The 25,933-nt window shown below is 40.0% G+C and overlaps 1 protein-coding gene across 5 annotated transcripts in view; it reads right to left on the minus strand.

Annotated features, from left to right (window-relative positions):
- Window positions 1-25,933, minus strand: part of LOC146684488 (paired box protein Pax-7-like) — a 132,629-nt gene that overhangs the window by 103,391 nt on the left and 3,305 nt on the right. The gene's annotated exons all lie outside the window — the stretch shown is intronic.

The following is a 25,933-nucleotide window of genomic DNA, read 5'->3' on the forward strand; positions in this document are numbered from 1 at the left end:
TTAATGTTGCTGTTTGGTCCTCTGCTGTTGTGTTTGCATGTGTGAGAAATAAATGGTCTGTTAGCATCTCTCTTTTGTTCACTGTCTCAATTTATTTACAGCCTGCTTAGGCTATGGGCACACCTGAGAACAACAATCATCTGCAAAGAAAGAAATGCCTGAAATCATCTAGCACTTAGAATGTCTTTACAAACCGTAGTCACAGAGTAATTATGGTAAATGGACTGATAATAATATAGTGCTTTTCTACTCTCCCATTTCACTCATTCAAACAAGCCCTTTTCTATGCTTAAGTGTTCTCTATCGAGCATACTCCACTGCAGGCATTGGAGAGCAACTTGCTAGGATATTTTGCCCAAGGATATTTGGCATGCAGACTGCAACAGCCAGGGACCTTCCCATTAATAGATGGCCTGCTCTACCTCGGGAGCTACAGCCACCCCCAAAATGACATGATCCATACAGCACTTTGCTAAGACACAGCCACACTGATTCTCACATTGGGGGCAACTTAGGGTTTAGTATCTTGCTGAAGGACACTTTGACAGATCTTCTGATATGTAAATCACACACGCACACAAAAGAAAATACAATACTGACAATACAGATAGATCCACATAATTATGGAGTCTGCCATAATATTACTAAGATATATTTTAAAGCAGGAAAACCTAACTCTGTCAATACCACAGTGAGACTATACCATTAGGAAATCTTAATTTAATGGCACACTTTTAAGTTTTAGTCATGTGATCTAATGGATACTGTAGCAGCTTAGCATAGAAAGGATTTCCTTCATCTGTATAGTTTCTACCATTTATTCCATATACCAGCTCTAATGGACTAATTAAAAAAAGAGGGTACAAAGTTCTACTTGCTGACTTGTTCTTATCCTATGCAGCTAAACAGATTTAGGAGGTGTATGAACAAATGGGAATAAAGTGAAATGGAGAGGTGCTGGCTGTGGTTTATGGGCAGAAATCTGCGCCATCAGAAACTGAATTTGAATAAATTCAATTTGAATTTGAATTGCTCAGATTGAATCTGAATTGTAACTTGAATAAATGCTTTTGAAAACTGAATTTGAATTAGTCTAATTTGAAATTTAATTTATGGTTTGAAAATGATCATCACTAAATTGAAATTGAATTTTATATTTTGAAAATGAATTGATTTGCTTTGAAACTGCATTTTATCCTTTAAAAATTAAGCTCTCGAATAATTTCAGTTTCACTTCTTACCATTCAGTTTCAGTTCTACAATTCAATTTCAGTTCCAAAATTCCGTTTTTTGGAACTTACATCCGGTTCCGGTTCAAGCGCAGATTAATAGAGCTACGTTTTACTAGCGGACCGAAAGTGTTACCGACGGGAATCTACATTAAGACTTCAGAAGTCATTCGTCATGTCGAATGACCAGCGGATAAACTCTCAGGTTGGTAATAAATGTATTACATGTATAAGAACAAGCGTCATGTTAAGAAAAGACAGCCGTACAGTAACTTTTATGCTTATTGTAGCTGTTAGCTAAAAACGCTAATTTAGCGTAGTTTGCCCTGAATTCAGCTTTGACAAACAAATATGATCGACTGTTTCTAGTAGAATTCCAAAGTTGTCATCTTGTACCCTCTCAGAATGCTTGCAGAGACCCCTACAGTAGGGAAACATGCAAAACGGTGTCCAAACCTTTGTATTTTAGCTTTATTTATGTCTTACACAGCATCCCAACTCTTTAGCTAACTTAATAACTTTAGCTAAAGTGAATAGTTAGTCTAATTCATTAGTGCAGCATTACTGGATCACCTCTGTTTGAAGTGATATAATATGATATACAGCTATCACTGAAACAGCAAACTTTGTAAATAAGCAAACAACACTTCTCATTCTCTAAACGTTTGGCCACAGCTGTAGATTACACTATCAGCGCTTGTTCACTCTTGACAATAATTACATTTCTAAATTTACTTTGTGCATTTACAGGTAAACAATATCTAATATTTTATCTAAATGACTGCTTTGTCTTTGAAAAGGGTGAAGAGCCTGAGGCCGGTGACAGTCCAGTTCTACTCTAAGTACATCCTTACAGTGGCTCACAGGACAAGGCCACATTCCTGTCCTGCCAGAAGAGAAGAGAAACTTCAGTCTTCATGCAGTTCAACCACACCTGTCATATTCCATATGACAGGGGTCTCAAACTCCAGTCCTCAAGGGTCAAAGTGTCATGCAACTTTTCCATGCCCTCGAGGACTGGAGTTTGAGACACCTGCCGTATGGTGTTCATGCTGTTTTCTACCCCACAGTTACAGCATGTCTGACTGCCTGTTCAGCATATGCAAAAATATATGATGAGTTTAAGCATGTGATGACTAAGGCCTTCCATTATGGTGTTTGTCATCACATGTCACAGACATCTGGATGATCATTTGGAATAAATAAAATACTAAAAACGTGTTACTTCATCTTTTATCTTCATTATTATTATTATTATTGTTCTTATTTTACACTTTTCATTGTTAGGCATTAGGTTTATTTGTAGTAGTCCTTTCCAACGTCTTTCCCTCTTCCATGTTACTGTGTCAGCTTGTCAGCATCTATTTGGGTTTGGAAGTGGAACAGAAAGTAAAGAAATCCAAAGTGCCATTAAAACCAGGAGAGGTTCTTATATTTCAGAAGAAGGGATTAATTCAAAAGAAATGACCTCAATGCCATATTTTATTTAGGAACCCTAGAGAGCACTTTGCAAAATAACACATTCTTATAATTTCACCCTCAGATGAGCCAAGCTACGACTGTCAGGGAAGGTGATGTAGGTTCAGAGCATATGAGAGTGGTTAAGTTAATGTCTCTTGTCTAGATGAAGGCACAAGAGGGATCAATGGCAAGGCGTAGAGATTCAGTATCTTCAGTCTTCAGTGGATACTCCATTTCTGGCACAAAACACCTGTAAAAGATGGTCGATTTAGGAGGTGACCTGACAACTTCAGCCTGTCAAACATATTAATGGAGCAGTATGCTTTAAAAAAAAAAATCTAATTAAGCATGCACTCAGTACCCTAAGAATTATTATGGTAGTTAAACACAGTGATAGTTGTATATCACATTATATCACTTCAAACAGAGGTGATCCAGTAATGCTGCACTAATGAATTAGACTAACTATTCACGTTAGCTAAAGTTATTAAGTTAGCTAAAGAGTTGGGATGCTGTGTAAGACATAAATAAAGCTAAAATACAAAGGTTTGGACACCGTTTTGCATGTTTCCCTACTGTAGGGGTCTCTGCAAGCATACAGAGGGGGTACTCTGAGAGGGTACAAGAACTTTGGAATTCTACTAGAAACAGTCGATCATATTTGTTTGTCAAAGCTGAATTCAGGGCAAACTACGCTAAATTAGCGTTTTTAGCTAACAGCTACAATAAGCATAACAGTTACTGTACGGCTATCATTTGTTAACATGACGCTTGTTCTTATACATGTAATACATTTACCAACCTGAGAGTTTATCCGCTGGTCATTCGACATGACGAATGACTTCTGAAGTCTTAATTCAGCTCAAGACGCTGTAGATTCCCGTCGGTAACACTTTCGGTCCGCTAGTAAAACGTAGCTCTATTAATCTGCGCTTGAACCGGAACCGGATGTAAGTTCCAAAAAACTGAATTTTGGAACTGAAATTGAATTGTAGAACTGAAACTGAATGGTGAGAAGTGAAACTGAAATTATTCGAGAGCTGAATTTTTAAAGGATAAAATGCAGTTTCAAAGCAAATCAATTCATTTTCAAAATATAAAATTCAATTTCAATTTAGTGATGATCATTTTCAAACCATAAATTCAATTTCAAATTAGACTAATTCAAATTCAGTTTTCAAAAGCATTTATTCAAGTTACAATTCAGATTCAATCTGAGCAATTCAAATTCAAATTGAACTTATTCAAATTCAGTTTCTGATGGCACAGATTTCTGCCCATAGTGGTTAGCCATCCTGTCTTAGTACAAAGTAGACTTCTCTTAAATAACAGTTGCCCTGGAGCCTCCCGAGGCCTTTTGAGGGTGATAGGTATAGAAGAAGCACCTCATCGGGGGGACATTGGACATAAAGGCAATAAAAGACCCTGTCACACTCTGCAAGATTTCAGTAAACACTTCCAAAATGATTTACTAAAGCTGTGCAGCGAGCAAAGTGCAGCCTGCATAATCAAGGATGAAGGAGGTCAAATGGTGCAGCGCTATGGGACAGAACAAAATATTCATGTTCATATATTTAACTAATATTGTTTATGTGAAAGACTGAAATATAAGAATCTAAATGTTTCAGCATAGTTCATTTTGCAAGGTTAGACAATGCTCAGTCATTAGCATAAATACATGTTAAATAAATGTTTACCAGCCAAAATAAACCAGCAATTAAAGGACAATCCTCATTAAATGTTGCAAACTCTACTAAGAATATTCCGACAAGGAAGTCTTAGCTGCTTCCGTCCTGAATGTGTAAGTTTACTCTAAAATCAGCTAGAGGTTCATTTCATTTTTGCTGGGATGGCTCTTTTCATTTATGTATGCCTTTACCAACAATACAAGTCCTTGAATTGCTGGTTTAAACACTAAGCTAATTGAGGCCAAAGCCAAAGTTTGAAAAATTATTCAAAGAACACAACAGAAAGTACAATATAATCTGCCAGTTGGCATCAGGAGCAGCTTTGTCAACAATGGCCTCAAATACAAACCCAAATGGGCAAAATCGAGCTGAAGCAGAGAAGCACTGCGATGCTGTTGCGCCTCTGCAGACTCTCCCATTCACACAGTTTAGTATTGTTCCTGCCTTTGTTCCAATACAGCTCCCTCACAATAGTATTTAGTCACAACAAATGCAGCAAAAGTGTATAGTAAGCAGCATGAGTGGAGTGTGTGCAGCACAGGCCGTGTTAAAGCAGTGAGTAAAATATTTGCCAAAGGATTTAAAAACTCTGCACACTTTCTTTGAAAAATGAATGAAAAAAATCCCAACTTTTGTCGTTTAACTATGGAAAAATATTTGACTGCATCCACAAAATATAGTCTCCCCGAAAGCTATGGGAGCTGTTACAGAAGCCTCATGGTTTGCACAAACGCTACACAGAACTGGCACTGAACTCAATCCAGCCCACACAAAGACGCTGGCTTTATCAGAGCATTATGTCTTAGCAAACTGCTATTAATGCAAAGTCTTTATCTTCTTTCCTCCCCAGGCACTGGCATGCATGTCTTTATTTAGTAGATAAAAAAATAGCCATAAACAAAAATTGCAGACTGTCAATATACATACTGATAGAGATTAGAGCTGGGAGCAAATATAATAATAAGAGGAACTCTTAAGATATTCTCGACACAGTAAAGCCTTCTGGACAGCTGCAGGCTTAAAGAAAGCAGAAAGTTTTAAAGAGTAACGGTATAATCTTATTTTGGAAGAAAGTAGATTAACAATCAGAGTGGTGCAAAGAAAATGAAGTGATTTGTGCTTGCTGACCATCTTTACAGATTTTGGTTAAAAAGCTCTGATGTGCTTGTAGGAGATGGAGGAACAGGTGAGGTTTTCCTTTGTACCATCTTTGCTCGTGCCGCCATTTTGCAAATGTGGGTCATATGTCAAATGCACTCTGAATTATACAGTCATAAATCAGTTTGATGTCAAATGTTTATAGCTCACAGTAAAAAATGGTCTTCATAGTTTGACACCAGGACTGCTTGGATTACTAATAGAAACTGTTCCAGTTTTTCTTTTATCCAGAAGCAGCAATAATACTAAGCTTCTTTCATTTAATAAAATAACAAAATAATGATTTGAACTTCACCTCCAGATGGGTGCAAATGCATCTCAAAAGCTAAACCTGTCAGGCTTCCCTAAGGATTTAACCATTAAGCTTACTGCTAAGGCCTATGATACAGAGCAATCAAACTGTAGTTTCTTAAAAAAAAATCTACAAACAGGAGGAAATTTGTCAAACCAAACTACAGCATGAGTATTATGGTAAAAAAAAAAAAAAAAAAAAAAAAAGAACAAATCCAACAGTGGGATTCACCTCAACACCTGGCTGGACAGCGTCAGAATTTAGAGTGATACATCTACTAATTGAAACGTTGGTGATTTGATCCCCAACTGCTCCAGACAAAGTGTCCTTGCATTCATTAGAGTGTGCGTGTGTCTAAAAAGCACTACATATTCCATTTATCATTTACACACATGCTATACTACCAATTCAAGGACTCAATCTTATTTACCGGGCCCCTTTAATATCTTACTAAAGCTTATTGAGCACTGTATGGGCGCTATTTTGACCTTTAGTTAGGAGTGGTCCGATTGAATTGTGGACCAATGTGCTGAAAATGTCTGATTTTCAGCATTACAAAATATATGACTAGGCAAGGCAAGGCAAGGCAATTTTATTTGCATAGCACGCTTTCAGCACAAGGCAATTCAAGGTTTGCTTTACATGATTAAAATAAAACACATAAAATAGAACATAAATCACTTTAAAGGTAAAAATACAAGAAAACATTTACAAGAAAGCATTTATGATAAAACAATAATCAAGACAATAATTTATATGAAAAATTAAAAACAAACAAGTAGAGAGCCATAATAGGATCAGTTATTCATAAGTCTAAATAAGTAAGTTTTAATTTTAGACTTAAAAGAGTTCAGTGTCTCTGTAGCTTTGCATTCTTTGCATAGTGTGTTCCAGATGTGAGGAGCATAGAAACTAAAAGCTGCTTCTCCATGTTTAGTTCTGGTTCTAGCGACAGTCAGTAAACTAGAGCTGGAGGACCCGACTGATCTGGATGGTTTGTACCATGATAGCAGATCTCTAATGTACTCTGGTGCTAACCCATTCAAGGATTTATAAACTAATAAGAGCACTCTAAAGTCTATTCTCTGAGCTACAGGGAGCCAGTGTAATGACTTTAGAACTGGAGTAATGTGCTCTATTTTCTTGGTTCTAGTGAGAACACAAGCAGCAGCGTTCTGGATCAGCTGCAGTTGTCTAATTGATTTTTTAGGTAAACCTGTGAAGATACTGTTATATTAATCAAGGCGGAAAGAGATAAATGTATGGATGAGTTTTTCTAGGTCTCCTTGTGTCATCAGTCCTTTAATCCTAGAAATGTTCATCAGCTGATAGAAGGCTGACTTTGTTATTACTTTTATGTTGCCCTGGAGGTTCAGGTCTGAGTCCATTATTACACCTACATTTCTGGCCTGGTCAGTAGTTTCTAGTTGGAGTTTAAGCTGATTACTGATATTTAGTTGATTTTTTTTGGCTCCAAAGTTTTGTTATTATTCAGTTGAAGGAAATTATGAGACATCCAGTTGTTAATTTGCTCAATGCATTTATTAAGAGTTTGGATAAGTTCAACATCACCTGGTGACATTGAGATATAAAGTTGAGTATCGTCTGCATAATTGTGGTAGTTGATATTATTGGTGGTTATAATCTAGCTTAAAGGGAGCATGCAAATGCTAAATAAGAGGAGCCCTAGGGTGGAGCCCTGGGGGACCCCGCATGTGATTTCTATATTTTGTGATGAAAATTGGCTAATTCCTGTTCTTAAGGTAGGACTTGAACCAGTTGAGTGCTGTACCAGAGAGTCCAGCCAGCTCTCTAGGCGTTCCAGTAATATATCATGATCAAAGGTGTCAAACGCCACACTAAGGTCCAATAGTACCAATACTGTGGATTTACTACGGTCAGTATTTATACGGATATCGTTAAACACTTTGACAAGGGCTGTCTCGGTGCTGTGGTGCCTACAAAAACCAAACCAGACTGATAAATATCAAAGCGGTTGTTCATTGTGAGAAAGCTGTTTAACTGCTGGAAAACAGCTTTTTCAATAATTTTACCAATAAATGGAAGATTAGAGACTGGTCTATAGTTTTGCATTAATGTGCTGTCTAGGTTCTTCTTCTTTAATATTGGTTTGATAACTGCTGTTTTTAAGGCTTTGGGAAAGACACCTGATAGGAGGGAAGCGTTAACTATTTGGATCAGATCCTCCCTGATGGTTGGGAGGACCTTTTTAAGAAAACCTGTTGGTAATATATCCAAGCAGCAGGTGGCAGAGCTTAGTTTCTCAATAATTTTATCAAGGCTTGATTAATTTATTGTTTGAAAGTGAGTCATTTTCTCTGCATAGGTGTTAATTGGGCTTAACGTCGGTATTGGGGTTGAAACTAATGTACTGATTGACCTTCTGATTTTCAAGATCTTTTCAGTAAAGAAGCTGGCAAATTCATTGCAGGACCTGGTGGAGCTTAATTCGGGGACTACTGCCACCTTAGGAGTAGTTAATCTCTCCACTGTAGCAAATAATGTCCTAGCATTATTGTTGTTTCTGTGAATAATCTCAGAGAAAAATGATTGCATCCTTCATGGCTAGTTGATACTTATTCAGCCTCTCCTTATATATCTCGCAGTGAACCTGGGGTCAAGTTTTACCACCATTTTCTCTCAGTGCGCTGGCACTCTCTTTTTTCATTACATACCAGTGGATCACTTCTCCACGGAGACTTCTTTTTACTAGAGACAGTTTTAACCTTAAATGGTGCAATCTTATCTGTCTGTGAAGGTTCTCAGTCATCCAGGTCATCGTAGTCAAAGGAGCTTGCAAAGAAAAGCGTCTGGACTTCTTTAAGTTACTTGAAGACGTTTCACCTCTCACCCGAGAAGCTTCTTCAGTTCTAAGGTCAAATGGTGGAGAGTCCCAGATATAAACCTAGTGAGAGTAACCCCCCACAGTCCTTTTGTCCCTCTGTGGGGGGTTACTCTCACTATATCTGTGAAGGTTCTCAGTCATCCAGGTCATCGTAGTCAAAGGAGCTTGCAAAGAAAAGCGTCTGGACTTCTTTAAGTTACTTGAAGACGTTTCACCTCTCATCCGAGAAGCTTCTTCAGTTCTAAGCTCAAATGGTGGAGAGTCCCAGATATAAACCTAGTGGGAGTATCCCCCCACAGGGGGACAAAAGGACCCCCTGATGATCCTCTAATCGCCTGAGACAAGGTGTGAAACTGGGTGTGGGTCCCAATCAGCCAGAGTTTCGGGTGAGTTCATTGTGAAACCTGGCCCCACCTTATCATGCAAATTCCTGAGATCAGATGGCCCAGGATGTGAGTGGGCGTTAAGGCGTCTGGGAAGGGATCTCAAAACTGGATTATAGATGGCAGAGAGTTGGTGTCGTAAACCACCGCCTCTGTTCAAAGATGGTCGCTCACAGTGGACATAGATGGCTTTTTTCACTCCTCTTTCAAACCATCTGTCCTCTCTGTCCAAAATGTGAACATTGGCATCCTCGAAAGAGTGTCCTTTATCCTTAAGATGCCGATGGACTGCTGAGTCTTGTCCTGTGGAGGTGGCTCTTCTGTGTTGTGCCATGCGCTTGTGAAGTGGCTATTTGGTCTCTCCAATGTAGAGGTCTGAGCATTCCTCGCTGCACTGTACAGCATACACCACATTGTTATGTCTGTATTTTGGCATTTTGTCTTTCGGGTGAACCAGTTTTTGTCTGAGCGTGTTGCTGGGTCTGAAATACACTGGGATGTCGTGCTTGGAGAAAACTCTCCTGAGTTTTTCTGATACACCAGCTACATAGGGGATGACAATGTTGTTGCGTCTGTCTTTCTTATCCTCCCTCGCTGGTGTCTGATCTTCTTTTCTGTGCCTCTTTGCTGACTTTAAGAACGCCCATTTAGGATAGCCGCACGTTTTGAGTGCTTCCTTTACATGTGTGTGTTCCTTCTTTTTTCCTTCAGGCTTAGAGGGAACATGTTCTGCCCGGTGGTGTAGGGTCCTAATTACTCCAAGTTTGTGTTCCAGAGGGTGATGGGAGTCTACAGGAGGTACTGGTCCGTGTGTGTGGGCTTCCGGTAAACTTCGATGTTGAAGTTTGCCTTTCCTGGACTGCGCTGTGCACATTGAAGAGAACGGCAACCTCAACATCGAAGTTTACCGGAAGCCCACACACACGGATGTGGTGTATGCTGTACAGTGCAGCGAGGAATGCCCAGACCTCTACATTGGAGAGACCAAACAGCCACTTCATAAGCGCATGGCACAACACAGAAGAGCCACCTCCACAGGACAAGACTCAGCAGTCCATCTGCATCTTAAGGATAAAGGACACTCTTTCGAGGATGCCAATGTTCACATTTTGGACAGAGAGGACAGATGGTTTGAAAGAGGAGTGAAAGAAGCCATCTATGTCCACTGTGAGCGACCATCTTTGAACAGAGGCGGTGGTTTACGACACCAACTCTCTGCCATCTATAATCCAGTTTTGAGATCCCTTCCCAGACGCCTTAACGCCCACTCACATCCTGGGCCATCTGATCTCAGGAATTTGCATGATAAGGTGGGGCCAGGTTTCACAATGAACTCACCCGAAACTCTGGCTGATTGGGACCCACACCCAGTTTCACACCTTGTCTCAGGCGATTAGAGGATCATCAGGGGTCCTTTTGTCCCCCTGTGGGGGGATACTCCCACTAGGTTTATATCTGGGACTCTCCACCATTTGAGCTTAGAACTGAAGAAGCTTCTCGGATGAGAGGTGAAACGTCTTCAAGTAACTTAAAGAAGTCCAGACGCTTTTCTTTGCAAGCTCCTTTGAGTGCAATCTTATCCATCATGTCTGAGATTTTGGATAGAAAATCATCTGTCAGTTTGTTTACTGAATGTGTGTTGGTGGATGTTGGTGATTTAAATAAGGTAGAAGTGTACATCAGTTTAAAATTTTCAGCTGAGTTTTCTCAGCTACACTTGCTACACTTGCTTGAGATTCATTTTGGAATCAGAATCATATTTTCTCCAACCCATAGAACGTGGAAAACAGCAGGGAAATTAGCAAGGGCTTTGTTTAGGCTTGTGTTAATATTTATTTGGAAACTTATCACACAGCACCAGTGTTGGGGAGTAACGGAATATATGTACCACCGTTACGTATTTAAAATACAAAATATGAGTAACTGTATTCTGTTACAGTTACCGTTTAAAAAGGTGGAATTTAGAATACAGTTACTTTGTTGAAATAAATGGATTACACGGCGGTACTTTCCTGTTTCATATTGTGGTGGGTCAGGACTGTTTGGGTTTCGTGTGACAGCTACGTTCTGTTGTTCCAGGCGGCAGCGTTACGGTTGCCATGGTTACAGGGTGACGCTCTCTCTCTCTCTCTGTTACTGTGTGTTTCCTGGGTGAGAGAGTGCCTTTTTGTTGTTGTTGTGCTAAGCTAACAGGCAGAATGCTACAAGCATAGCTCTAAAGAATATAGCCTCATGGGCAGTGTAGTTCGTGCTGCTGGGAGAATGGACTGCCATACACGTTATGTGTATACAAATGTGTCTGTGAGCGCGAGGAGGGAGAAAAAGGCGAGTGGAAAAGTATGAGTTGTCATTGAGCAAAAACGGGAGCTGGAAGCATGTAAATATAATAACCACCTCAGCCAAGAAGAGTGCCTGACGAGCCCAGTTGTAAGTAAGCTATTAAGACTCGACTGTACACCGTGTTCGCGTTTTCCTCCGAAACAATAAGTTCAGTTGGAGCAGCCTTTCAACGCCTCTCTTTGTCTCTCGCAAGAAAAGTTGACCTAGACAACAAAGTAAAGCTAGTTTTTGGCTACGAGCCCGACACGGAACCCGCCATATTAGTCAGAGGTCCCGTTCAGAGCCGCGGACCTTCAGTAACAGTAATAAATCACAGCAATAGTACATTCACGTAGTTGTAAAAAGCATGATAATATATTAAGTAATCCAAAGTATTCAGAATACGTTACTCTCATTGAGTAACGTAACGGAATACGTTACAGAATACATTTTGGGGCATGTATTCTGTAATCTGTAATGGAATACGTTTTAAAAGTAACCTTCCCAACACTGCACAGCACTGAGAGGAAGGTCGTGTGATATGCTAAATATTAAATATATTGTCATACCTATAAGTGTCTTGGTCCTGAGTCTGGTGACCGAGTGTTTATGTTTCTGTTGTTGATATTCTTTGATTCAGTTAGTTTGTGGTGATTCTTTGTTTTTGTCTCCGCATCTCCCCTGTGTATGTATATATATATATATATATATATATATATATATATATATATATATATATATATATATATACACATATATATGAGATGTAGATATATATATATATCTACATCTCCATAGGGGTCGGCACACAATGCACCCGACCCCTATGGCGCCTCCTGCGGGTGGTGGGCCTGCGGGAGGATGGGCCCATGTCTCCTCTTCGGGCTGTGCCCAGCCGGGCCCCATGGACTAAGGCCCGGCCACCAGACGCTCGCCCTCGGGCACCCTCCCCGGGCCTGGCTCCAGGGCGGGGCCCCAGTAACCCTATCCCGGGCAGGGTAAACTGTTCCCTCGATATCCTTTTCATAAGGGTCTTCTGAATCGCTCTTTGTCTGGTCCCTCACCCAGGACTAATTTGCCATGGGAGACCCTACCAGGGGGCAAAAGCCCCCAGACAACATAGCCCCTGGGATCCCTGGGACACACAAACCCCTCCACCACGATAAGGCCGCGACCCGGCCTTGGATAAAGCGGATGAAGATGGATGGATGGATGGATAATAATAATAATGATAATAACTGTTAAATATAACTTGATTTACATTCTTTAGGGAATGTTTAAGGATTTTGTTTACTTGATTAGACAGGCTAATTGCATTTTTAGTTTGTTTTTTTCCTTTCCCTTTCTTTTCTTTTCTTTGTTTTTTTAAGGTCAGTGTTGCCCTGTTAGTACAGAATACTCTTTATTCCTCTGGGTACTGGAAATACACAAATAAAGTGTTCTGTGTTCCTACCTTTTATGTGTCTTTTTTTCCCCCAAATATCAGCCTGTAAGAGTTTAAATAAAAACATTTCTCTGTTTGACAGTTAAAAATGTATAACAGGTATTTTATTTAATAAAAGAATCACAATTCATGTTTATTAACAGATAAATTAGTACATCATACCATGATATGTAACATATAGTGTGACATTTTTTTTACTGTGACAAGTATGGTTTGTCATGAAAGAAAAGTATATAGTACATTTTCTAATGAACACAACCAAATTTACTAATAACCGAAGCATCTGGCATGCATATTCAGAAGATCATTCTATATATTCAAGTTTCATTCAATATGATTTATTCATATTGAAAAAAAAATGGCACAAAAAATTTTGTATATACATATACACACACACACACACACACACATATATACACACACACGGCAGCAGTGATCAGCAGTGATGCTTGGCTACAAGTTGAACAGCCACAAGGAGGCTAGACCCCCTATGCTAAGCAAGCCTACCGCAAACATGAGCGAGACAGATAAATATGAAGGCATGCCAAGAAGGCATCGGTGGGCAAGAGACGAAAGCCTGAAAGATAGAATCATGGCCAAGCTTGAAACCTGGACCCCCCGTAGCCGGTTACCAAGATTACGTGAAGTACCCTCAGAAGGTCTGCTAGATGATGTTAATGCAGCACTAGGGACGATACCTACAGCCACGGTTACCGACACTAACAAGCTGATCTACAATACGGCAGCAGTGATCAATGAGATGCTTGGCTACAAGTTGAACAGCCACAAGGGGCAGTACCCTCCGTGGAGAAGGAGGCTAGAGGCTAAGATCAAGGTAGCACGGAGGGAGGTTAGCCAACTATCAGAGTTGCAGAAAGGCGCAATGAGGAAGGTGCCTAAGAAGTACAGGAAGCTGTACATACCTGAGGCCTTGGAAACTGCCAAGCAACGACTCACAGCCTTGGCCAGCCGCTTGAAGAGGTACACCAGAGAGATAGAAGGCAAGAGAATAAACCAGCTGTTTTCCACGGAACCAGCCAAGGTGTACTCTCAGTGGCAGGGGAACAATATGAGAACAGCACCACCAAGGCTGGAGGCAGAGCAATACTGGAAGAGCATATGAGAGAAGGACGCAACCCATAACGACAATGCTCAGTGGCTAGTGGATCTGAGGGCAGACCACGGCAACCTCCCCGAACAGGGTCCAGTAACCATCACAGTGGCAGATACCCAAGAAAGGGTCTCCAGTATGAAGAGTTGGACAGCACCAGGCCCTGACATGGTTCACGCCTACTGGCTGAAGAAGCTGACTGCACTCCACGAGCGCCTGGCAGCACAAATGAACCAGCTGCTAGTTGACGAGAGACACCCAGAATGGCTAACCGAAGGCCGGACAGTCCTGATCCTCAAGGACCCCCAGAAGGGACCGGTCCCCTCCAACCACCGACCAATAACCTGCCTCAGCACCACGTGGAAGCTCCTGTCAGGCATCATAGCGGCTAAGATGAACAGGCACGTGGGTCAATACATGAGCGGGGCACAGAAAGGGATGGGCAAGAATACCAGAGGCGCAAAACACCAGCTACTGGCAGACCAAGCAGTCAGCCGAGACTGCAGGACCAGACTGACCAACCTGTGCACTGCCTGGATTGATTACAAGAAGGCCTATGACTCAATGCCCCACACCTGGATCCTGGAATGCCTAGAACTATATAAGATCAACAGGACCCTGAGAGCCTTCATCAGGAACTCAATGGGGATGTGGCGGACAACACTGGAGGCCAACCTCAAGCCCATAGCACAAGTCACCATCAAGTGCGGGATCTACCAAGGAGATGCTCTGTCCCCACTGCTGTTCTGCCTAGGCCTGAACCCCCTCAGTGAGATAATTGACAAGACTGGCTACGGATACCGACTACGGAATGGAGCAGTTGTCAGCCACCTCCTGTACATGGATGACATCAAGCTGTATGCCAAGAGTGAATGAGACATCGATTCATTGATCCACACCACCAGGATATACAGCAATGACATTGGAATGTCGTTCGGGCTGGAGAAGTGCAGTTGGATGGTAACAAAGAGAGGGAAGGTAGTCAGAACTGAGGGGATCAAACTACCAGAAGGCAACATTGCAGACATAGAGGACAGTTACAAGTACCTGGAGATCCCATAGGCGAATGGGAACCATGACGAGGCCGCTAGGAAAGCTGCAACCACCAAGTACCTGCAGAGGGTCAGGCAAGTCCTGAGGAGTGAGCTGAATGGTAAGAACAAGATCTGGGCTATCAACACCTATGCCCTGCCTGTGATCAGGTAGCTGGGGTAATAGGCTGGCCAAAGGAGGAGATAGAAGCCACTGACATCAAGACAAGATAGTTCCTTACCATGCATGGAGGGTTTCACCCCAAGTCCAGCACTCTGAGGCTGTACGCTAAGCGGAAGGAAGGGCGCCGGGGACTGGTGAGTGTCAGCACCACAGTCCAGGATGAGACAAGGAACATCCACGAATACATCATGAAGATGGCCCCAACTGACAGTGTGCTCAGTGAATACCTCAGGCAGCAGAAACCCAAGAAAGTGGAGGAAGGCAAGGAACCATCATGGAAGGACAGGCCCCTGCACGGTATGTACCACCGGCAGATAGAGAAGGTGGCTGATATCCAGAAATCCTGGACAAAGCTGGACTGAAAGACAGCACGGAAGCACTAATCATGGCAGCACAGGAACAAGCACTAAGCACAAGATCCATTGAGGCTGGGGTCTATCACACCAGGCAAGACCCCAGGTGCAGGCTGTGTAAAGATGCTCCAGAGACAATCCAGCACATAATAGCAGGGTGTAAGATGCTAGCAGGCAAGGCATACATGGAACGCCCACAGGACTTCCAGATACAGACGGACAAAATGGTGGTGGCTAAACAACCGGACATAGTGGTGGTAGACAAACATGAGAAGACGGCCGTAGTGATCGATGTAGCGTTTCCGAATGACAGCAACATCAGGAAGGAGGAACAGGAGAAGTTCGAGAAATACCAAGGGCTCAGAGAAGAGCTCGAGAAGATGTGGAGGGTGAAGGTGATGGTGGTCCCAGTGGTAATCAGAGCACTAGGTGCAGTGACTCCCAAGCTAGGTGAGTGGCTCCAGCAGATCCCGGGAACAACAGTGGAGATCTCTGTCCAGAAGAGCGCAGTCCCGGAAACAGCTAAGATACTGCGCAGGAACCTCAAGCTCCCAGGCCTCTGGTAGAGGACCCGAGCTTGAAGGATTGACTGCCCACAGGGGCGAGTGGGGAATTGTTATTTTTTTTAATATGTGTGTGTGTTTATATATATACATATATATATACACACATATATATAACTGTAGCAAGTGTATATATATATATATATATATATATATATATATATATGTGTGTGTGTGTGTGTGTGTGTGTGTGTGTGTGTATACTGTAGCAAGTGTATATATATATATATATATGTATGTATATATAACAAAAAACTATATATTTATATAAAACAAAAAACAGTAACTAACTGAAAAAAAAATCTCAATCCATTTTCATTTATAAAATAAATGATCTCTCAATTTGGAACGAATCTGCTGTTGAACTTAAAATGCCTCAACAGTGACATCTGCTGATATCAGGGGGGCAGGATCTCTTCTTTCAACTGAATACACTTGCCTTTTTTTATTCATTCATTCCCTCTTAATGAGCACGGCAGTTCAAATCATGGACAAAGGGAGAATGTCCTTCCTTGCTGATCAACAACCACAACAAAAAACTGACATCAAATATGTTTAAACGCATGACTAAATGTGACATTTTATCTGTTCCTTTTCAGAAGACATTTTCTTTATTAGTCCCAACACTTAGCTCAGTTTTTTTTTTTATTGCTTTATTACTTTGTATAGTATGGATGGCTTTAAGGGAGGTTTTTATCGGTAGGAAAACTTGTAAAAATACAGTTAAAAGTCAAAATTTCTGCTTGTTTGTTGTGAGCAGCAGCTCAACCAAGAATTATAAATGGCTTCTCATGCACATTCAGGCCTCATTTAGACACTCTTTGCTACAGGCAGACATTTCTGCATTTCTGCCATTCAAAAACACTTTGTTTATAGTGTTATATGAAAGCCTTATTTTTATGCATTTGTTACTACTAAGGAGAACACATATGATGTTTAAGGCCTAGACAATTTTTTATATATTTTTTTGTCTTGCACAATGGAAAATGTCTGAAAATAAAAGTGGGTATCCCTTTATCCAGCTCTTAATTTTATAAATTCTCCAACATGATGGAAATGCAGCCAGATGCTGCTCATTTTATGTTTTTGCTTGTTTTTGCTCCACAAGCTTGCACTTGGCTCTCTGTGTACCTGGCCTGTACTACTACACTTGTCTTCAGATCATCTGCCATCCTTCCTTCTTTTACATAATGGTATGATCCAAGTCTGTCTGTACATGCGATTGCTCGTATGATGTGCCAATCAAAATAGAGTCCCGCCCCTGTCTGCATGAATTCTCAGCAGGGCTGAAGATTTGGCTTCCACATACTGAGGGGCCATTAATTACTGACATAGGAAATTATCGCACGGCCCGGATATAAATGTATAGTGGGCCGTATGTTTGAGACCCCTGCAATATACAGTTTATTAATTAATGGAATAAATAGCTAGGGTATTTATATTATTGTGTTGTGTGACTTCAGGCTTCAGAGAAGTTGGCTTTCCTCTCATATGCACAGTCCTATACAGTGGGGCAAAAAAGTATTTAGTCAGCCACCGATACAATAGGCAAGCAGCTTGGTGTGAAAAAATCAACTGTGGGAGCAATCATCAGAAAATGGAAGACATACAAGACCACTGATAATCTCCCTGGATCTGGGGCTCCACGCAAGATCTCATCCCGTGGGGTCAAAATGATCATGAGAACGGTGAGCAAAGATCCCAGAACCACACGGGGGGACCTGGTGAATGACCTGCAGAGAGCTGGGACCAAAGTAACAAAGGTCACCATCAGTAACACACTACAACGGCAGGGAATCAAATCCCGCAGTGCCAGACGTGTTCCGCTGCTGAAGCCAGTGCATGTCCAGGCCCGTCTGAAGTTTGCCAGAGAGCACATGGATGATACAGCAGAGGATTGGGAGAATGTCATGTGGTCAGATGAAACCAAAGTAGAACTTTTTGGTATAAACTCAACTCGTCGTGTTTGGAGGAAGAAGAATACTGAGTTGCATCCCAAGAACACCATACCTACTGTGAAGCATGGGGGTGGAAACATCATGCTATGGGGCTGTTTTTCTGCCAAGGGGACAGGACGACTGATCCGTGTTAAGGACAGAATGAATGGGGCCATGTATCGTGAGATTTTGAGCCAAAACCTCCTTCCATCAGTGAGAACTTTGAAGATGAAACGAGGCTGGGTCTTCCAACATGACAATGATCCAAAACACACCGCCCGGGCAACAAAGGAGTGGCTCCGTAAGAAGCATTTGAAAGTCCTGGAGTGGCCTTGCCAGTCTCCAGACCTCAACCCCATAGAAAATCTGTGGCGGGAGTTGAAAGTCCGTGTTGCTCGGCGACAGCCCCAAAACATCACTGCTCTCGAGAAGATCTGCATGGAGGAATGGGCCAAAATACCAGCTACTGTGTGTGCAAACCTGGTAAAGACCTATAGTAAACGTTTGACCTCTGTTATTGCCAACAAAGGTTATGTTACACAGTATTGAGTTGTATTTTTGTTATTGACCAAATACTTATTTTCCACCCTGATTTACGAATAAATTCTTTACAAATCCTACCATGTGGATTCATGGATTTTTTTTTTTTTCACATTCTGTCTCTCACAGTTGAAGTGTACCTCTGGTGCAAATTACTGACCTCTGTCATCATTTTAGGTGGGGGAACTTGCACAATCAGTGGCTGACTAAATACTTTCTTGCCCCACTGTATCTCCCTCTGGGTTATTTAAAGGGCCCATTCATCCAAATTAACAGAGCGCCCATATCTTTCATGTTACCTAAAGCTTTCTTCAGTCGTGTTGCACCGCTATTATTGTTTTATCATTAACTATTGTCATGCAGTTGAGTTGAAACCATGTCATTATTAGGTAATGTTTGCTGCAGGCAGTCCAAAAAGGACATTCAGGTAAAATGCTTCTCTAGTAGTTCTGCTATACCTGCTGCTTGAAGTTGCTGTAAGAATTCTTCTAATGCTAATAATAGAGAGTAGAGCGTCGGCCACAGCGATCCCTCCCACTGCAGTGGCAAATTCATTCAAAACAGAAGCATTAGAAATGCCGATCAGCTCACCAGCACAGAGCAGAAGCCTTTCAGCATTTTGCTGTTGTCTAGCTCAATCGTATCACTTTGACGGAGTCTATTCAGAGGTATTCATGCATCTGCCTTCAGGCTACAATGGCAGCCACTTTATAAACTGTCAGGCTGCTTGCCTCAAGCTTTCGGTTCATATTGTTTCCTTTCTTTAATAGACTTGGAGGAGTTCATCAACTCCTTCAGTGGCAAATGCAGGCACAGAATAGCAGGCTGGCCTCCTTGTCCATTTCAACCCAGGTTAATTTTTTTTTTCTTCTCATCCTGTTAGCGGCCCACAACATACATAAAAGTTGTTTCTACACACTTGCTCATGCCTGCACACAGCAAACACAAAACATTTCGCAGTCTGGGCGAAAGCAAATTCTTCAAATCAAGATATTTTTTAAAATTAAAAGACATAAATATAGGCACACAGACAAGGAAGATTAATTATATTAAAATGTCATTTTCATCAAACTCCTGTTTTGATGTAAATGTGAATATTTTGTTATGCCATCCACAGTAATAGCAGCTGAAATATGAAATTACAGCAAAATTTTGGACCGGTTTGCATGACTTTTTTTTTGATGTGCTGTAATTAGAGTTAAACACAATCAGAGAATAAATCACTACTACTGCTGAGGCTGTTCTCGTGGGTCAGGTTGTAGTAAAACCTACTAAGAATCGCATGCTGTGTTAATCAATACCTTTAGACTTCTCTCAGAACAAAGTGAAAAAAGATTTTTGTGCAAAGAGCTGCAGCAGATCCATTCACCAATCCAAGGTTACTAGCGTGTCAGAGTGTGGTCCCTCATGAAGCCACAGTGTGAACAATGCTGTTTCCACCATGACCAAAGACTGTGCTAAAGATTTGGCTCGATTATTTTTATTGCAGTGATAGAGAAATGGCTGATAATCCACTTTCATTCCTATAAACAGGGTGAACATTTTCTCACCCACCAACCAAAAACACTGTTGGGCCTTTATACCCAAGTAATCTCTGTTTATTTAAGGTTGTTTTTTTAGCCAATAACTATGAATAGATGGTGTTTACTAAATGAGATTTACTTCATGAACTTATGGAGAAACCCACAGAAAAGCCACTCACCCCCAGAGAAATTAAACTTGCTAAATAATTCTTAGATGATTTCCTAATCACCCAATACAGATAATCACTTTCACACACTCTCTGCTCGTTTTTGTTTGTTTTATGTTTGTCATAAAATTTAACATTTGAAACAAAAATTAAACAGGCAGTGGGACATTAAAAGATTTCAAACCCTCTTTTCAGTATTATACTATGATCTTGTTCTTTGGATCCTCCTTTAATGCAAATCTTTTCTTTTCATGCTTAATTTCATTCATATTAATTAGGCGCAGGCCCCAACACTCACATTTAAGATAATATCTGAGGAGTCTGGGTTTTTGGAATTTTATCCTAGTTTTCCTGGGACCTTAACAATATCGAATTCCATGAATAATACAGCAACAGGATGATTGGTTTACATGTTTATATTTTTATACTGAAAAATAATAGTTAAAATTTTTACTTTGCAATAAAGCAAGAGAACTATGGCCTTGTTATTTCTTTAAATCCAGATATCTGCTTTGATATATTTTTTTTGTTGTTGTTGTTGTTGTTGAATTGTAAACATTATTCCCCCTAAATCTCAGGGGCATCTTGTTTTTAAAGACTCACAAGCTATATGGCGTTGCTGTATTATAAAGGAAGTGATATTGCAAATCAACATGTAATCTACATTAAAACTTATCCAAGCTTAATTTTTAAGCTATTTTAATTTCAAAATAAATTCAGTGGTGCTGCAGATGGAAGAATAACCTAAAAGGCATTACAAAGCTGCTGCAGAGTATTTCTGGTCCGACTGATTTTGGCAGGGAGCGGTGTCTTTAAAGACAGCAGAGTTTAATCCTACAGCTAGCTGTGAGAGAAGCAAGGTGTAGAAAGAACATTCTCTGAATGGTCTGTTAGCATACAGCGGAAAGTTTTCCCGTGCAGCCAAATGAACCGGATTAAAGTAGATATTTCCCTTCTACACCCTGACACAGGCAGCTAACAAACCAATCAAGCACATGATATCAAATGAAGTTCTTAAACCTTGAAAAGGTGAGTGAAATCTTCAAATCTAAAAAGGCTTTTTAAGGTTTCCAAAAATGTATCTTGGCATTTAGTGTTTTCCGGCTATGAGGTATTCCACTCATTTAAAAATACATGTAAAACGTTGATCAATATAATTCATAGAATAATGACACGAGCGATACAAATTCAGAATTAGACTAGAACTATACAGCCGAGGTATAATATTTCTTTAAGGTTTCAGACTGACCAAAGTGTTAACATTGCATGATTTTGTTATAATATTGTTTGTGCAAATATTATATTGCTCTCTTTGCATTTGCACTGTGTATATCCTTTACAAATGGGTTGTTAATGGGATGCCATAGGCTTCTGACTGCCCTCATCCCAGTTTTGCCTGCTTACTCTTTGTGGACCATTCCTCTTTTGTTGGCTGATCAGCTTCCTATTGGGTTGCCAGACAAGATCCTTGGCATTTGTCGGCAAATGAAAGAAGGATTAAGGGATGGCTACTAAACACTCCACGGCTAAGAAGTGGGCTGCTATTCTCCTATTCAAAGCCCTCTCCCAGTTCAGCAGCTCCCCTTTATATATATTTGTTTTCTCAAAGACAACATTGAGAAGTCCCCAGTTCTGCAGAAATAAAGGAAAGTCAAGCCGGCAAACATGCTTATAGTTGTTGAAAAGGAAAAGAAATCATACAATTAGCTGCACTCTAAGTACCAACAATTACAATCAAGTGTGATGTTTTCTTGGTGTAAACCTTTAAGATATTTCATATGTTGAAAGTATTAAATTAATTTATCAACTACCTAACTTGGTGGTAACTGAAATGTCTGAAAGAAATCAGTCTCTGTTTGATGAGACTACAGAAATGGAACCAATACTCATAAATGGGAATAAGAAAATATTAGCAGATCAACTGGTGTAAAAATAGGTATTCTTCTCTGATGTTCTGTAGAACCTGTGGATCCTTCTGCTGGTCACTGAATTTGATTCATCCACATTATCATTGTCATCAGCAGTAATTCAGTATTATCATTCATCATCAAAGCAAGCTGCGACAAACAAAATTAATTTCTGGGCACATGATACATCTGAACGTCTGTTATACAGAGCATTAGACTGATTATATGCAACATAACAAATTATGTGGAAAATATTCTTGTTAAATATCTCGGTGCCTATTTTTAAGGCATATTTGAACAACCAATACAATGCTCCAAAACACATGTGAATCACTCCACAAATAGTCTTCACTTTTATTGCAAATTGCAGTCTTCTTTTCACATGTAATCCTTAAATTGGATGTGAAAAATAAAACTCAGAAAATTCCTCCACATACGTAAATGAAAACATGATCACTAAAACAACTGAGAAGTCTGAAACTTTTACTGATTTACTGCTGAAAATTTTGCTTAAAGTAGATGTTATCAAAAACTGGAAATGCAAACTTGTTTAGTTATTTCTTCTGTTATCAACTGTTAAAAAACCTCTAACGGCCACTAATGAAATCTCTGCTCTCCCTGGGGCAACAACTTATATTTAGCATTGTTCATCCTTGACAACAAGCCCTGAACCTGCTTTAATCTGAAACCTTACTGTCACACATTTCTACATTAACTGACTCACTTTCTGATGTCTGTCTTTTATATGATTTAAATATTTCAGTTTTGATCTTTTCACACAGTAAGGCTATTCGAATAAAACATTCCCATGTTGCTTTCTGATTTTTCCTATTTGCTGTGTGTCTTGTGTTACTGTGCTTTATCTTGTTCCTCTGTGCGTCTGCAATGACCCAGTTTCCCCACAGGGATCTAATGCTGTCCCTGCCCACCTCCACAACCTCATCCAACTATGATTCCCTTCATTTCACATGGTGAGAGAGAGGGAGACAACTGTAATTTTAAAATGTATGTTAAATATTTATCTCTGGTTTTAAGGAAAGCAGCTATTAATTCAAGATGTGAAAACTTGATGTCATTTGTTTCCAAATAACCACAATGATTTCACTCAGACATCCCAGGAAGAGAGGCCGTCCCTCTAAACAGAGGGCTGGACAGATCCTCTGTCATATAGAAAATGGGCTTTAATTATTATACAGGCAAGCCTGAAGGCAGTGTTGGCTTCAGCTAATGTGATGAACCCTCATTGTGGCAGTGTCACTACAAATGCTACAAATAATGAAAAGCAACAGAGGATCAAAGCCTCTAAGCTCCTCACTTTGCACCAGCAGCTTCATACCTTCCTCACCTACTTTTTCCTCTGCTGTTAAAGTCTGAAACAGAGCAGAGGAAGCGTGCCCTCAGGTCTCCCTCAGGCCAGCATACCACCACAGCTTCAACAGTCAGCATTACAGTGGAACCAGCTTCTGTGAACATATGTGCCTTTTTTATACTTATAACTCATTTGTAAGGGAGTAAAATTTCCCTGTTATGACGCAAAACAACCTCTGCATCCATAATCACAGACTACTAGCATGTCTATATGTTGATTCTTTTCAAAGCTTTAGGGACAGTGTTAGCTGATTCCTAAGTCTGTGCATTCTTTTGTCCTTCAGAGGAATGATTTGCTATAAAATCAGTGCATCCTAGGAATGTTTAGTCGAGGGCTACGTGATGATGTTTATAACATCATGGTCTCACATCACTGATTTTTTACATTTTCACTAGTGATTAATTTATTTTATCACTCGCTATAAAAATTAAGACTTTTGGTTATATTGGATTTTTATATCACTTCTTATATCAGTACAATAAAGTGTTAATGTAACATACTATATTAAAATACATTTTATATTCATATGCCGTGAACAAAATTTCATCAAGGATCTTACAAAATTTTATTTACAGTACATCATTATAAACTATACATCTGATCGGTGGTAATGCTTTGATGTAATCTAGATCATTACGTAAGACAACAAATATTATCTCCACAAAGATTTGGAATCAGTGTGATGGGATTTATTTCTGATGTTTGGAAACCTTTAGTTTTATATTTAAAATTCAATACACTTTTTATATGTTCATTGTAATATTTACAATTCTTTGTTTAATTAAAATGAAATAAATTACATGTGCACTCTGCACAGCAAAATCTCCAGTGTTGAATTAACACTAGAGAGTGTATATATGGGTCTACACCTCTGAGTGTTAAATACAACACTGTTGAGTGTTAAATTAACACTTTTGACAGTGTTATATGTTTAAAAGTAACCTAGTCAGTTTTGAAGATTAACAAAGTCTAACACTGAGCAGTGCTGATTTTCTAACACTGGAAAATAACTCAAAATGTTAGAAATATTCCAGTGTTAAAAAATCAGCACTGCTCAGTGTTAGACTTTGTTAATCTTCAAAACTGACTCGGTTACTTTTAAACATATAACACTGTCAAAAGTGTTAATTTAACACTCAACAGTGTTGTATTTAACACTCAGAGGTGTGGACCCATATAGACACTCTCCAGTGTTAATTTAACACTGGAGATTTTGCTGTGTGGGATGATGCCTTCAAAATGCTATATTTAAGCATGCCAACTATTACCACAGGTCAAAGACAGAAAAGCAGCAGATCCTCACACTGACGCAAATGCCAGCAGCATTTTTGAATTTTTACCCCACGAATGACTGTGACACATCACTGTCATGATGATTTTGACTCACTACTCATTACTGCTGATACACTTCCACTGACTTCCAATCCCCTTTACATTTTGTAACACAGTTGTTAAAAATGTGAATTTTGGTGCACAACAGCAGGGGAGAAAAGAGAGGTTAATCCCAGTTTAATACAGTGATGCACAGCCCAGGACCGTGGCTGTGATGATTGTGTTATCTGCAGACAGCATTTAAGTCTCCCTCAATTTCAACCCAGGTAAAATAGCTGGAGGAAAGTGAAGGTGGAGTAGAGTAAGTGTGAATGCCCGGGGAAATTGTTATTAATAGCTGCAACTTCCCACAGACCGTGCTCTCTGCAAAGAAGCTTCCCGTCACCTCCACTGGATTTGTTTGAAGTGCTTTCTCTATCCTCACTGTGTACCTTTTTTCTTTCAACCAGGCTGGACTCTAGAGGGGTTTTTTCTACATAATGCTTATTTATATCTTTAAGACACAGCATACGCACTAAATAGCTATAAACTGTAGAAAGACAGCCTGGACAGCTGTTTAACTGGATTCCAGTCACCTCCAAGAAGCATTTTCAGTGTTTTCTACAACGTGACAGTAATTTACAGAACCAAGGCCATTACTTTGAAGCTTTGATATGTACATTTAGCAAACGTAAACAATGATCCTAACTGAAGATTAACAGTAAGTTTGTCATATATCAGTTATATGTAAATGTCAGACTATCATGTGTTCGTGTGTGTGTGTTACTTTTAAAGGTTATTTCAAATTAGGCTTTCTCATTTTATGGCGTTTTTAGCTTGCTGTAATCAGTGCTCACATATCATGTAAATAAAAAAATCATCTCATATAATTGATCAAATAAAACTGGTAAACAGTACCCTTCAATGAGTTTGTCTTAATCACTACTGCCTCTTCCATTCAACCTAAAATTCCCTCTGACTCCTGCTGAAATATGTACAGCACACCACCAAAAGTAAACATTAAAATTAAAATAATTATATATATATATTTAAAAAAATACTATCTAAACAAGGGGAGCGGAAAGCTTACAATCTCA

Source organism: Copadichromis virginalis, linkage group LG20 (assembly GCF_057382275.1).
Source record: "Copadichromis virginalis isolate Kocher_CV1m ecotype Utaka linkage group LG20, C_Virginalis_male_GT1.1, whole genome shotgun sequence".
NCBI lineage: Eukaryota > Metazoa > Chordata > Actinopteri > Cichliformes > Cichlidae > Copadichromis > Copadichromis virginalis.